This window comes from Elephas maximus, chromosome 2 (genome assembly GCF_024166365.1).
Source record: "Elephas maximus indicus isolate mEleMax1 chromosome 2, mEleMax1 primary haplotype, whole genome shotgun sequence".
Taxonomy (NCBI): domain Eukaryota; kingdom Metazoa; phylum Chordata; class Mammalia; order Proboscidea; family Elephantidae; genus Elephas; species Elephas maximus.
Genome location: NC_064820.1, coordinates 189,477,408 through 189,492,365, shown reverse-complemented (window position 1 = coordinate 189,492,365; position 14,958 = coordinate 189,477,408).

The window sequence follows — 14,958 nt, the reverse complement described above, 5'->3', positions numbered from 1 at the left end:
AGAGGAATCTGTGGGTGTTTGCCTCTGGGCCCTACCAGAATGCTTTTTATAAATTTACTCCAATCAAGGATCAATTGCTGTCTAACCTCCTCTGCCTGTTGTTGTCATGCAGACATGCCCAAATCCATATATTGAAAAGGGCTGTCAGTCTAGGCTGACGAGAAGAGTGAGGAGATGGGTGCTGCTGGGAACCACACACACCGTGTCACATCCCATGAGACAGAGAGTGAGGGCGGGCTTAGTTCCACAGCTGAGAGCCGGGTGAGGTGGGTACGGTGCATTGTCATTTCCCTCATCAGTGCCTGTTGGTCTCTTTGTGCCAGATTTCCTCTGCCATTGTTACTTTTCCTTTGGAGACTCTGATCCCAATGCAAAAGGAATTCATCAAACTAAGTTTGTATCTTCTATATATCCTCGAAGGTAGTGGACATTCAGGCAAGGCTCCAAGGGTGAGGCAGAATAACTTGGCAACAATTCCCCATTGTCATCCTTCTTATGTACTAGGTAACACATATCACCTTATCCCGGTGGACGTAAGGCAGATGATTCAAGGTAAACAAGATACTCTGTTTATACAATGTAGCTGCAAGTGGCCAATGTCCTCATATTTCTTCCAGAGCCTTTAATTATTGTTAAGTTTGTTGCTAACAAGCAGCAATTATCTAAATTACCTAAACTGCAGTGTTCCCATGTGAATTAAAGGGCCTGGTCTAAAAAAAAAAAAAATCCACAAAAGTCTAATTCAGAGAGTACACATGAATTTTTAACTTGTTTAAAAATAGAAATCAGTTGTTGGTTTAAATCTCCAACTATTAGATTTAATAGCACTTTTACAAAAAAAAAAAGGCACAGATATTTTACTGTGTGAGGAGAGCTGGTAACATTAAAATGTAGATGAGAAAGACGGAAATGTATTTTCAAAAGCAAAGACATATTTTTTAAGGTGTCCATTATACCTTTCTAGGTCTTATCCAGAAACTTAAAAGATTTTTTTGTAGTAGCATCTTATTTCCCTTAATCTTCCTGTGGTTGAATTACTCACAAGCCCAGGGAAATCTCTTTGCAGACATTTGAGAAAATCTTTTTGATTCAGAAACAATGCTTGCTATAGCCTTTGTTAAAAATGTACTAAGTAATTATTGACATATCAAATATTAAACCCACTTCATTAAGGTAGAACTGGACTTTATTAATAAATGATTTGTTTGCTGTCTGGGCGTCAGGATCAATTTCCATATCACACAGATTCTATAATAGCTGAGTGAGTATCGACTGGCAAGCTTTTGTTGTGTTTTGTTTTTCTCATCACCCTCCAGTTCTCAGGCTCTGGTAGCATCAGTCATGGAAGGAAACTCAACTCTTAGGAGCTCACAATGCTGGGAAATGGCCTCCATGTGAGTGTTGGGGGCTTATACTAGTGGTTCTCCAACATTTTTGGCCCCACTGTTTCACATTAAGAACTACAGTTTATATCACAATCCAGTGTACACGTATATATATTCAAAAATTTGTGTAAAATATTTTGACATAAAAGCTTCCTGAAATAATACTTTCCCTTGCTAACATGAGATGTATTTTATTCTTAATTTTAAATGATTCCTTTTTGTAAACATGCTGGTTGTGACCCTCATGTGTCATGGCTTGCTCTTTGAAACACTGATTTAAACTGTGGGCAGCTGTGGTAATCTTACAGGGTGGGGAGTGCACATCTAAGTGTTCCTTCTCCCTCTCCAGCTCTTGCTTCCCTTCCTTCTATGCCTCATGGTTCTGGCCATAGTAAATATTTTCTGAAGGAACTTTGGACAGGGCTGTAGGGGTTTTTGCATCCCTACTGTTTTCCCTCAGGGGTTTCCTGGGTGCTGCTGTGGAGGTCACAGAAAAGGAAGGAGGGTAGCCCACATGCCTGGTTGGAGGAGAAGGAACCAGAATTAACTACTGGGGCTGACAGTTTCTTCTGAGGTTTTTGTCAAGAGCTGCCAAGGCCAAATGTTACTTGTTGTTATTATTTTTGTTGTTAAAAACAGTGATGAGCCAGATACTAGGTCAGACTGAATTTGGATGACAGGGATCAGAATGAACCTAGAGGTTTAATACTATGTGATAACTACATGATATGAATACATTAGACTACCTTCTCTTTGTAAGGTACTTTTAATCTGTGGTGTTTTTATGTTTGTTGTTTTGTCACAACCTTGTGTATGGTGGGTGGTGGCATCACATCCATTAGGAAGAAGGGAGCCCTAAGAGATGAAGTGATTTTCTAATTAGAAGTACCTCAGAAAGTAATGGAGTCCTGTCACTGGGGGTAGCTAAGGTGAGAAATGATGGTCAATTGTAGAGGAAATTGTGGGCAAGAAATTCCCAGACTAAACAGGAGGTTGGAGCAGGTGATTCAGATCAAGGGGTTCTTAATGTTTTGGAGTCACAGACTCTCCCAAGTGTGTAAAAAAAGCTTTAGCCCCTCTCAGAAAAACAAATGCCCCTAATTCTGATAGATTGTCCATACTTTCAGAGAGTTCCTGTAGCTTTTGAACACATGGAGCCCACGTGAAGGCCTTCTGGCTCAAGCCATCTCTTCCACACTCTGCCACTAACTGGCTCTGGCTGAGTGCCAGGTCACACAGCCAGTCAGTGTCAGAGCTGGGCCTAGAATCCAGTCAGTGCTATCCTCTTTTCATCAGATCTGGCTTCCATGTGCTCCATAATGGATTCTGCTTTTCTTGAGCACAAACTGTAAATTGGTTTGTGACCAGCCTTGCAGAAGTCTTGCCCCTAATAAGTTCTGTGTCTTAGACTATAAGAGGTAGGAGAGCCCAAGACTTTGGGCTCTTCCCTGGTGACGGTGTCTCTTCTATTAGATCCATGACCATCTCCTTCTACTGCCCCGTGACTGGAAAATAGCATTTGCATGGGCTCTTTAGTTTGGACTTTGTAACCACCCATCTAGTTTTGAGGTTACAAAATGGCAGCCTGAATGCGTGCCAAAGATAGGTATTGCTTGGCCTATACAACGTCTTTTAATTTTGGGGGACTTAGTTGCTAATGTTTAAACACGAGAAATTTACATACAAATTTGGATTCTGATTTCTCTGGGGAAATGGGATTATCTGGCAACTCTGGTCTCAATTTCTCACAAGGTAACAGTCTACTAGAGCTGAGCAGTGGTTGCTCCTTTTGGGCAGCCGTAGTCTCTAGTACTCTCTGTCATTCACATTTGGCTCACTTAGTTAATTCATGCTGCCTGGCTGGCCTCATGGGCATTTGAGGTTTTGGTTCCTGCTCTATGTCTACTTACCCTCCTACCCACCTACTTTTCTCCTGCTGCACACCTGCCAAGCAGCCATCTACCTCTCACTCTCTCTCACCATCTATTTATTTAAATACATTCCACTTGTTTCAGCAAGCACTCGAAACTGATTATAGGAAATAAACACAATAAGAGAAAAAGGGATAAAATAATGAGAAAAACTACCTTAGAGAATATAGATTATAGATTACGTTAGGAAATCAAGACGGTCGGGAAAAAGAGAACACTGAAATTCAGGTCATTTGTTCTAAAAAGTTGCGACGCTTGTGCCACAAATTGACTTTGAGCTGTTACATATATCTTATTGCCCATGAGGAGAAAACATATCAGTTTCTTTGGGGGAACAAAGCTTATCCTATAACATCACTAAAAGAACATTTTTGATTGTTTCTATATAAGAGACGTTTGCTATCAAGGGGCACAGAAAGTCGGTGAGTGGGAAGATAAATTACAAAATACATAGTTAAGAAGCTCTTCCTTTGAATGTAACGTGACCAAAGTAGTCAAGTGAGTTTAAACTTTTTTACCTCTCTGATACTGGTAATACCACCAGGCGATGTCTAGGAAAGAGTAAGAAAACATTTTACCAAATCCATTCATCAAATAAGCAAAACACACTTTTACTTTCCATGGAAGTGCTGCTCTGAGGGTGGAGTCTGTCCAGGTCACTGTCCAGCTCTACATAGTGAAGGGGCCTTTGCTGCTCTTGTGAGCAGAGCTGGGGCTGACCGTCTCCCTGTCCTCTTCCCACGGCCAGAACAGGCAAGAGCGATGGTGGCCTCCCAAGGTCTATGGCTCCCAGCAGCAGCTCACTGAGCATGCCTCAGCCATGCAGCCATGCAGCTGGAGGAGAGATGGGATGGCGCATGGCAGCGGATGCTCAATATGGATGGGACCTTGGGAATACCAGATGCTTGATTTGAAGTATAGCTTATAGGATACCCTCTGCCATGAGGAGGCCCCATGACCCTTCTCTGCTACTTAGCAATTGGAAGCTGAGTATCTTCAGGATGATTTATTTACTCACTCAACCAGGTATCGAGTAAAGTATCTACTATGCATATATCCCACCACACACCTGACAGTTTGTCATAACATGGTGACTTGTACGTATAATGCTGGAAGCTATTCCACCAGTATTTCAAATGCTAGCAGGGTCACCCATGGTGGACAGGTTTCAGGGGAGCTTTGACATTGAGACAGACTAGGAAGAAAGGCCTGGTGTTCTACTTCCAAAAATTAGCCAAGGAATACCCTATGGATCACAATAGAGTATTATCTGATACAGTGCTGGAAGATGAACCCCTACTTTGGAAGGCACCAAAATATACAGTGGCCACTACAAAGGACTCAAGCATACCAACGATCGTGAAGATAACACAGGATGGGACAATGTTTCATTCTGTTGTATGTGGGTTGCTATGAGTTGGAGCCAACTGACAGTAGCTAAGAATAACAACAACTTGCACATATTGGTGGATAAAACAATTCTATTCCCTGCTCTCGTGGAGCTTACAATCTGGTGGTTCATAAGATCTACAAGTGTTTGTTTCTCTCTTCGCTTCTTAAGCTTGGTAAATAACACAGATGCAGAAAAGGAAAAGGACTGTTGAACAAAATGATTAGCATATTAGGACATGTGGGCAGAGAGGGCACAGGCTAGGTCCCCTGTTATACCTACTATAAAACATAAGATGAAACATCAGACCTGGAAAATCATCCAGGACATGGTGCCCTGGGGTGGATCCCAAGTCCCAGAGAGCAGGAAATGGAAGCTCTATTTGCTGCTCTACTGCTGGGCCTTTTCAAGGCTATTTGCTGTCAGCCTGGTTTTCCTCTGTATGCAGTCATTTGAGCCTCCTCTTGTCCTTACTAGTGCCCCTGACCAAGGCTGTATAAGGCAGCCCAGCCACCATTTTACATGTGTTTTAGTAATTCTTCCCCAACCCTGGACAGGAGGGCCTTATTTTCCAGTTGCTCCTTAAAGTGGTGGTATAGGTGGTATCCACTGGTAAGTGTTTCTGCTCTTGACTCCTGAACTAAATTCTATGGGAAGAATTTATTATACTCAGCAAAAATGAGGGAAACCATCAATGAGCTGGACTGACACCATAGCTGCAACAATGGACACCAACACAACCAGTGATCATGAAGATGGCACAGGACCAGGCAACATTTCATTCTGTGATGGATAAGATCACTATGAGTTGGAGATGGCTTGATGGCAACTAACAACAACAACTATAAATAAGATTTAATTGCCCCATTGAACTCCCTGATTAGGTAGTATTTTCATAAATGCATTTCTACAAGTTTGAATTGACCTTCTCTGGCATGCTAGAGTTGTGATGGTAGGTACTGGAATAGAGATTAAAAGACATGGTCTCTGTTCACCTGGAGTTCACAGGTTGGCAGGGATGTACTCACATAGACCAAACCGAAACCAAGCCTGCACCAATGAGTTGATTCTGAAGCATAGTGAGCCTGTAGGAGAGAGTAGAACTGCTCTATAGGATTTACAAGAAGCAGTTGGTAGATTTGAATTGCCAGCCTTTTGGTTAGCAGCCGGGCTCTTAACTACTGTGCCACTAGGGCTCCTCACGCAGACCAGCGGCTAAAAACTCAGATGCCTAGAGTCATTGGCAGCATTTTAATTAGTGCAGGTGATGGGGTATTCAAGTATATAGAGTGGTGGGGACTGGAACTGGAAAACAAATGCCCATGAAAGGGGAGCAGCTGTTACACAGCCAGTTGTTGTCAAGCAGAAATTTATGACCAATAAGGCCAGATCTTTTTATTTTTCAAGAGAAGCTAAAATTAAAAGTTTGTCCTGGTATTTATACTTGGTACTGGCCAAGTATAGAGCATATGTCAGCTGCAGGTTTGGAACTCTGCCTTGACAAATTACCCCAAAGCAGCATGAACACGGCTAAGATGCTGAGACGAAGAAGCTCTTAATGAATGCTGCCTGGATGGCAGCAGGCTGGAAGGGATGTCAGGAAGGCTTCAAGGGAAGGTGATAATCTGAGTTCTGAAGAAATAGGGTACAAAGACAGGGCATACACAAAGGCACAGAAGCTGAAAGGACTGTGACAGGAGCTCTGCTTCGAGGACTGGTGACCTCTCTTTAGCAGAGCTGACTTGCCACTGAGAACAACTAGAAAAGGGGGATAAAACAAATTACATCTGTCTGAAGTCATGGAAAAGCAACCAAGGTAGCCAGCACCTGAGAATCCATGATCCTGGAGAGGAGGTAAGCTCACTAAGACGATTTTGACAGTCAATGCTGCCTGTCAACACAAAGCGTATCCTGACTCATACATGGCATGGGTGGAGAGGTTGGGAAGCTGAGCAAAAACGTTCTTCTACAAGCAAAGGATGTCAGCAGAACTTTTGGCAATCTTACGGGGCCAGGGAGACAAAAGTTGGACATCAGTCCTGCTAAGACATCCAGGTCTTGAGGGGCCAAGATTCCTACAAAGAAAGGGAAGCACAGAGAAGTGAGCCTGATAGCACAGGACGCTTATTTCTTTAAGGCATTGACTAATTCCTAAGTGACAGAGGTCAAGAGAAACTAAGCAAAAGCCACAGCCAAAAGGTTGCAGAGCTAAACGGAGATTTCGGCAGGCTCACAGAGTTGGGGAGGTAACTGTAGAGTTCAGGGTCTGCCTAGGAGAAGAATTCCTGGTAAATACTACAGGATTTCAATTTGACCTCTAAATGACTACATTCTAAGGCCAAGGACAATTTAGAAATAGATTAGGCTTTACAAAGATTGAAATCCAGACCCAAAACAGCTGAATCCCTATTTGGATTAAGTTCATCTGCCCTGACTCTATTAATTTCCAGAAGTTGAAAACTCAACAAGATAGTTTACCAATTTTTTATACTAATGTCCACCATTCAGTGAAAATTGTCCAGGTATATTAAGAGACGGGATCAAGAGAAAAAATAGACTATAGTAACAGATCCACAAGTGATCCAAATATTAAAGCATGGGCTTTAAAATAATGGTGAACATTATTTTACCAATTAAGGAAATAGGGGGGAAAAAAGACAGAGAGAGAGAATACCACCATAGAACTAGAATCTACACACAAAAACATCAATAAAAAAAATGCTAGAATTGAAATATGTATTATGTGAAATTATCAACTCGAACTTAACAGTAGGTTAAACACAGGCGAAGAGAGAATTAATGATTTGGTATATAGGTCAATAGAAAAATATACCGTCCAATACACAGGGAGAAGAAAAAAATGGACAATACAGGGAAGAGCAGAAGAGAAATACAGGACTGAAGAAATGTTCTAAAATATGTGTAATTGGAGCCCCAAAAAGAGAGGATATAAAGAAAGACCCTGAGGTAACAATTGAAGGGAAAATAAATGAGATTTAAAGAAAAAATGGGTGAACTATATCAAGCCACAGATTCAAGAATCACTACAAACCCCAAGTAGTGTAAATACAAAGAAAACCACACCTAGGGAACATCATCATAAAACTGCTGAAATACAAATAAAAAAGTTTCCATAAGAGGCAACAATCATTAGATGAAAACCAAACTAAATGCTGCTTGCAAGCAGAAACGCACAGAAAAAGTTAAAGGATGGGAAATGATACACCATGAAAACACAAACCAAGAAAAGCTGGCATGGCTATTTTAACATCAGATAAAGTAGGTAAGAAGCTTTGCTAGAGGTAAAGAGGGAGTTTTCATAACAAAAGGTTCCATTCACTAGGAAGACAAAACAATTCTAAATTAGTGTGCACTAATATATTATTTTTTTAAATAATATAGCTTCAAAATATATAAAAAGCAAAGGCTGACAGAACTAAAGGGAGAAATAGGCAAATTCACAATCATAGTTGGAGATTTTAAAACTCCTTTCTCAGTAACTGATAAAATGAGCAGACAAAATCGGTAAGGGTATAGAAGATCTGCACAACGAAGTTCACAAACGTGGCCTCGTTGACACACACACAGCTCTGTACTCAACAATCACGGAATTCTTGGGTGGCATAAATGGCTAATGAGTTCAGCTGCTAATTGAAAGGTTGGAGGTTCAAGTTCCACCCAGAGGCACCTCAGAAAAAAGGCCTGGTGATCTACTTTAAAAAATCAGCCATTGAAAACCGTATGGAGCACAGTTCTGCCCTGACACACACAGGGTTGTCATCAGCTGGAGTCAACTCCATGGCAACTGATCTTTACCCGATAATCCTAGAATACCACACATTCTTTTCAACACACATAGAACATTTACCGAAATGGATCAGTTTCTGAGCCATAAAACCAGTCTCAACAAAACTAAAAGAATTGCAATTATTCAGAATGTTTTCTGTTCAGAGTGGAATTCAGCAAGAAATCAATAGCAAAAAGAAAACCAGAAACTCCCCCAGTGGTTTGGAAATTAAGCAATCGGTTTCTAAGTAACCCGTACATCAAAGAAGAAATCCCTATGGAAATTAGAAAGTATTTTGAACAAAGTGATAATGAAAATCTGACATATCAAAACGCGTGGGAGGGATGTCGTTAAAGCTGTACCCAGAGGGAAACTTAAAACAGCGTGACATACTTGAGCTGCAGACAACTTACCTGACAGCGTCTACAGCACTGAATGCCAGGCTTCCTCTTGCAATCATATTTTTAGTATTTCCAATGGTTCATTTTTAATGTTGCCTAAATTTTTTGGGGGCTATATTAGAGACTGTATTAGTGATGGCGTGCTGACATCTGAAAATGTAATCTTTTCTCTCCTTTGGGACGTGGTTGATTTGGTTTCTTCTGGGTGGATTTAGCACCATCTTTCTGATTGACAATGTCCCCCAGAGGTGAAGATTCTTGTCTGGAGCAGAAGTGAAAAAGAAAGTCCCATTTGGCTGTTAAGTATAACCCTGCAGGCTAAGATCTTAGAGACAAGCTTGGAGGTGAGTCATAAACCCACTCAGCACACTAGCTCATCAGCTCTGAATTTTATAAACTTAACAATGAGTCCCAGGAGTGCTGAACTGAGCCTTGATAAAGATTTTCTAAGTGTTCTAGACATTTTTTTTTTCAGCCTTCTCGGTTCAATAAAACTCAAATCATGTTTTGCTCCAAGCGTTTGTTCTCTTAATCTTGAAGCCCTCCTGCCCCTTTTAAGCAAAATTGAATTTATACATTTCTCATTCATTTACACCTCAGTCCTGAAAATGTTCTGAAAAAAACAAAAAACCACACAAAAATCTCTGCGTGTGGCTACTTCCATTAGAGGGAAGATTTTCAAAACCAAATGACTAGAAAATTCTTCACTATACAGTGTATTTTTGTCCTCTGACCTTTCTTCCAGAATGAGGGTGTTTTTTAACGTGGGCTGCAGATGAGCATGTTGGTTTGGGTGGGTGGGTAAGGGAGTGTCAAGCACCCCTTGTAATTTCTTGGGAGGGATGGTGGTGGTGGAAATTAACTGTCAGAAATGTAATGCAACTATTATGCACAACAGATGAACGTAATTAATGTCACTGAATTCTACATATTTACTTACATAATTAAAAATAAAAGTTCACAAAGCCAGCTACCCAGATTGGGACATCAGTCATGATTCGGCTTGTTCTGTGACAGTGTGTTGGTTGTTGTTAGTTGTTGCCGTCAAGTTGACTCTGACTCATGGCGACCCCGTGTATGTAGAGTAGAACTGTGCTCCATAGGGTTTTTAAAGGCTGTGATCTTTCTGAAGCTGACCATCAGGCCTGTCCTTCCTTTGGGTGGGTTCGAACCATCAACTTTTCAGCCAGTGGTTGAGCACCACCCAGGTACTCCTTCTGTGACAGTATAACATTCATACATTTTCCATAAAGACTGAAAAACCAAAGCAACTCTGGGCAAAGTAGCTGTGAGTCATTCAGGTGCTAAGGCTGGAGGAAAGAAGGAGCCCTAAATGGTGTTTCAGGGTAAGGAGCAAACCCACCTACACTAGGGACTCCTGTGATCCCTCCTCTCTTAAAATTTATGTCCAGTTAATTTAGTCGGAAGCCAGAGTGCAAAGTTGAACTGCCAGGTTCTTTGTAGCTTCTCAGGTGCAGGGAGCAATTCCTAGAGGACGTTTTAAGCAGACCTTTATGTCCAGAAAGAGTGCCCTGGGAATGGAACTTCTGATGATTTACTTAGGTGGCCCCAGTAGTCTTCACAGATCTAGGGGACAGTTAGTCAAAAGAAGCCCAAATCCTGTCACTAGGCAGCAATCAGGAGCAGTGGGAAAATCTCCTGCCATTTCTCCTTTGAACTCAGCTGGATGCTGCCCTGAAGTACCAGGATGCGGAAATAGCCAGCTAATGAGCAGGTGCTGACCTGTGGCTGGGAAGATAGGTCACTGCTGCTCAAGATGGACAGGTCTAGAATCTCTCTGCACGAAATAACAGGGTAACATAGGTGGGATTTCTTACTCCTTCTGACTGAGGAGGAATCCCTGGGTGGTGTGAACTGTTAACACCCTCAACTGCTAACTGAAAGGTTGGAGGAGGTTCAAGTCTACCCAGAGGCACTTTGGAAAAAAAGCCTGGTGATCTACTTCCAAAAAATCAGACACTGAAAACTCTCTGGAGCACAGTTCTACTCTGACCCATATGGGGTCCCCATGAGTCAGAGATGACTCAAAGGGAACTGTTTTTTGTTTGTTTGTTTGTTTGTTTGCTTGTTTGTTGGTTGGTTTTACTGAGGAACTAAGATGACAATTGATTGCAAACCAGGAGGAGGAGGAGGGTATGGTAGTGTTCAGGGTGAAAGGGCACTTTTAGTTTTAAGATGGAATGATGATAGCGCAAAGAAAGGCTGGAAAAAAAGGGGGGGGGGGAGTAAAATTGCCACGTGAGTAGGATATCTCAGGTCTGCAGGGATTTTTCTTGTAATTCTATCCCTAGATATTCTACACAAAGAGCCTTGTAGTTGCAAACACATTGGATCAAGTTCGGGGTAAGGTATGAATGGCCTGCTTTTTGAATAAGAGTAGTTCACTGCTATCCAGATAACCTGACAACTTGCTAAGTGATGGTTTCCAAGTAGAGAGCTTGCTTTGGTGGGCTGGTAAACATTCCCCAACTGGCTATCAAGGAGGGGCTTGGGGATTCTGACTGATACCGTTTTTTCCAATTTCCTTGGTATAAATACTCCCACCACGGCAGAGTTCAAGCTAACCACGTGGCGTCCCTGAATACGGATTTAGGAAGTGGTGCTCAGTATCCGATCAGCCACTATAACTCAGCTCCATCATATTGCTGCTATTTTAGAATAACTGGTATATGTTTGGAGTCCCTGGGTGGTGCAAAAGTTTAATATGCTCACTGTTAACTGAAAGGTTGGAGGTTCGAATCCACCCAGAGGTACCTTGGAAGAAAGACCTGGTGATCTATTTCCCAAAAATCAGCCATTGGAAACCCCATGAAGCATGGTTCTACTCTGACACACATGGGGTTGCCATGAGTCAGAATCAATTTGATGGCATCTGGTTTTGGTTTTTGGTATATGTTTATCCCAAATTTGTATGCTAAGGGTCCTAAAACCAATCTCAAAGGGTAGGTTTAGCCCTTGGGATCTGATCTAATGAATCTTTTCTTTGTTGTTGTGTGAACACACACTTCTGTATGGTTCATCGAAGACCGTCATCACAAACAGGGAAATAATGGGGATTGGCCCAGTGAGCTTTCTCTGGATTTGGTATTAATGCATCTCAGTATTAAGAGCCTGTCTTGGTGAGCTCAGAGAGCATGGTAATGGTTTTAGAATTGATCTGATCATCCCACAGTCCCTAGGAGGTAAATGGTTATTAGACTAATTTGAGCTATAGTCATAGCCACCTGTAGGGTAGCTCTGAGTCTAAATAAGATCAGATACGCAAAGCACTAGGCACATGGTAGGTGCTCAGCGATATTATTCCCATCTTCTGGCAGGTTAGGACTGTGACTTTAAGGTCATGTTCAAAAGCAGAATGCAATCATCACTTTTGTTACTTTCTAGGTCCCGATGCTGCTGCTTCTGATGAGTCTAGTTAATTAAGTGTGCTTCTCTTTGAACAGAGGAAGATTTTTTTGTTCTGTGAGTGTCTCTGGCAGAGAGGCATCCAGTGGCCAGTTCAGTTGGACGTAAACTGGTTAAAGTGAACATTAATCATTCTGTATTGGTTTCAATGACATATGCAAACGTAAGACCCGGATGAAAGTATCCAGCACCTTAGTCTGCAGATTGCTGTGGAACAGGGTGGTGGGTGGTGGGCTCTGGAAACCCAGGACCTGGCTCATTGGTAACCCACATAACAATGGGCAGTCATGGAAACCATTTCCTGCCTCTCCTCCCCTAGAGTTATTATACATGGCTCCATGTCCTCTGCCCTCAATAATGCAGTCAGTGAATGCATGTATTGCTTTGGTCCATTTCTTAGCTGTAGAATGGAATTGGACATTACCCTCTCCTGCAGCACGAACTGCCAAACGCAAGGACTGCAGCCAGTTCATCTAAGAATATGTGTCTGCCTGCCCTGTGGCGGGGAGAGGATGGCAAGGTGGCCTCCTCTCCAGGACTCAGCTTGGAAGCCTCTTAACTGTGCACTTAATAAATGAAACCTTGGCAGACACACCTTGAATTATTAATGACGTTATTCCACTTTGATTGTTTCCTTCTTTTGGGGAAAGGTTATTCACTCAAATGCCTTTGATTAGACGATATGATACATCACAATTGGGCATATTTTATGTGCAACTTTATAGTGATAATAGTTCTGTCTCATTTAGAAGCAAATCAGACATTATGAACTTCGTGATTTATTAATGTATTGATTTCTATAAATGTCAGCACATCTCACATCCCGTCAAAGAGCCCGGGGAAATCAGTGGAGGGCCAATAAAAATGTAAAATGAAACCATCATAAAAAAAAAAAGGGAAATACTGCCTGTTCCAAAGCCCTGCTGTCTCTCAATTGTTTCAGGATCCACATCATTACCATGGAGGCACCCCCCCCCACCCCCAAGGAAATGCTGCCTGTACAAGGAGGCTGTGCTTGGGAGGGCAGGGGGGCACTGTCCTACTGAAGCTTATCCCTTGTGGACTGAAATAAAAAACAGGAGATGAAGAGCGGGAGCTGGAGGGGCCCCTGGGGACAGTGTCCAGACTCCGAATCCTGGAAAAAGTGTGAGGATAGAAGATTGCCCTATATCAGATTCACCCCACTAAAACCCGCCACCTCTGTGCTGAGGAACGTCACCTGTCTTTCAGTTTGTTGTACTGTGATAACTTGCATGCTGCTATATTGCTGGAAGCTATGCCACTGGTATTTCAAATACCAGGAGGGTCACCTGCTAAAACACAGGTTTTAGCAGATCTCTCAGACTAAGACAGACTAGGAAGAAAGGGCTGGTGATCTATTTCTAAAAATTTGCCAATGAAAACTCTGTGGATAACAACATAATATTGTCTGTATGGTGTTGGAATATGAGCCCCCCAAGGTTGGAGGGCACTCAAAATACACGCGGCCACAACAATGAACTTGAGCATACCAAAGATCATGAAGACAGCCCAGAACTGGGCAATGTTTTGCTCTGTTGTGCATGGGGTCACCATGAGTCTGAGCTGACTTGACGGCAGCTAACAACAATCACAGTGCTGCTGAGGAACCTTCAGGATAAAGCCTAGATTCCCCAATTGGCATTGAAGGGTCTACCCTTGGGGACCAGTCTGTCTCTCCAGCATGATTTCCCATAACTCCTTGCATGAGTCCTCAGCAATAACACAGGATCTATTCGTAGGGGGACCCCATCTCTGCCACAGTGTGTGCTCCATTGACCCCAATCCTGGGCATCCTTTAAACCTGGCTTAAGTGCCATCTCCTCTGTGCAGCTCTCCCAGGCTACCACACTGAAGGCTCTCTCTCTGTCCAAACTCGTGAAGCATTTATTGACTCTAACAGTCTCTCAGCGAGTTTCAAAATCAACCTTTTGGTGTTGCAGTTTTCATATACATATACTGTGTCTTGTGCTTATTTTATTTTTATTGTGCTTTAAGTGAAAGTTCACAAATCAAGTCAGTCTCTCATACAAAATCTTATGCACACCTTGCTATGTACTCCTAGTTGCTCTCCCCCTAATGAGACAGCACACTCCTTCTCTCCGCCCTGTATCCCTGTGTCCATTCAGCCAGCTTCTGTCCCCCTCCGCCTTCTCATCTCCCCTCCAGACAGGAGCTGCCCACTTAGCCTCATGTGTCTGCTTGAGCCAAGAAGCTCACTCATCAACAGTACCATTCTCTATCTTATAGTCCAGGCCAATCCCTGTCTGAAGAGTTGGCTTTGGGAATGGTTCCAATCTTGGGCTAATAGAAGGTCTGGGGACCATGACCTCTGGGATCCTTCTAGTCTCAGTCAGACCATTAAGTCTGGTCTTTTTACCAGAATTTGAGGTCTGCATTCCACTGCTCTCCTGCTGCATCAGGGATTCTCTGTTGTGTTCTCTGTCAGGGCAGTCATTGGTTGTAGCTGGGCACCATCTAGTTCTTCTGATCTCAGGCTGATGTAGTCTCTGATTTATGTGGCCCTTTCTGTCTCTCGGGATCATAATTACCTTGTGTCTTTGGTGTTTTTCATTCTCCTTTTCTTCAGGTGGGTTGAGACGAATTGATGCATCTTAGA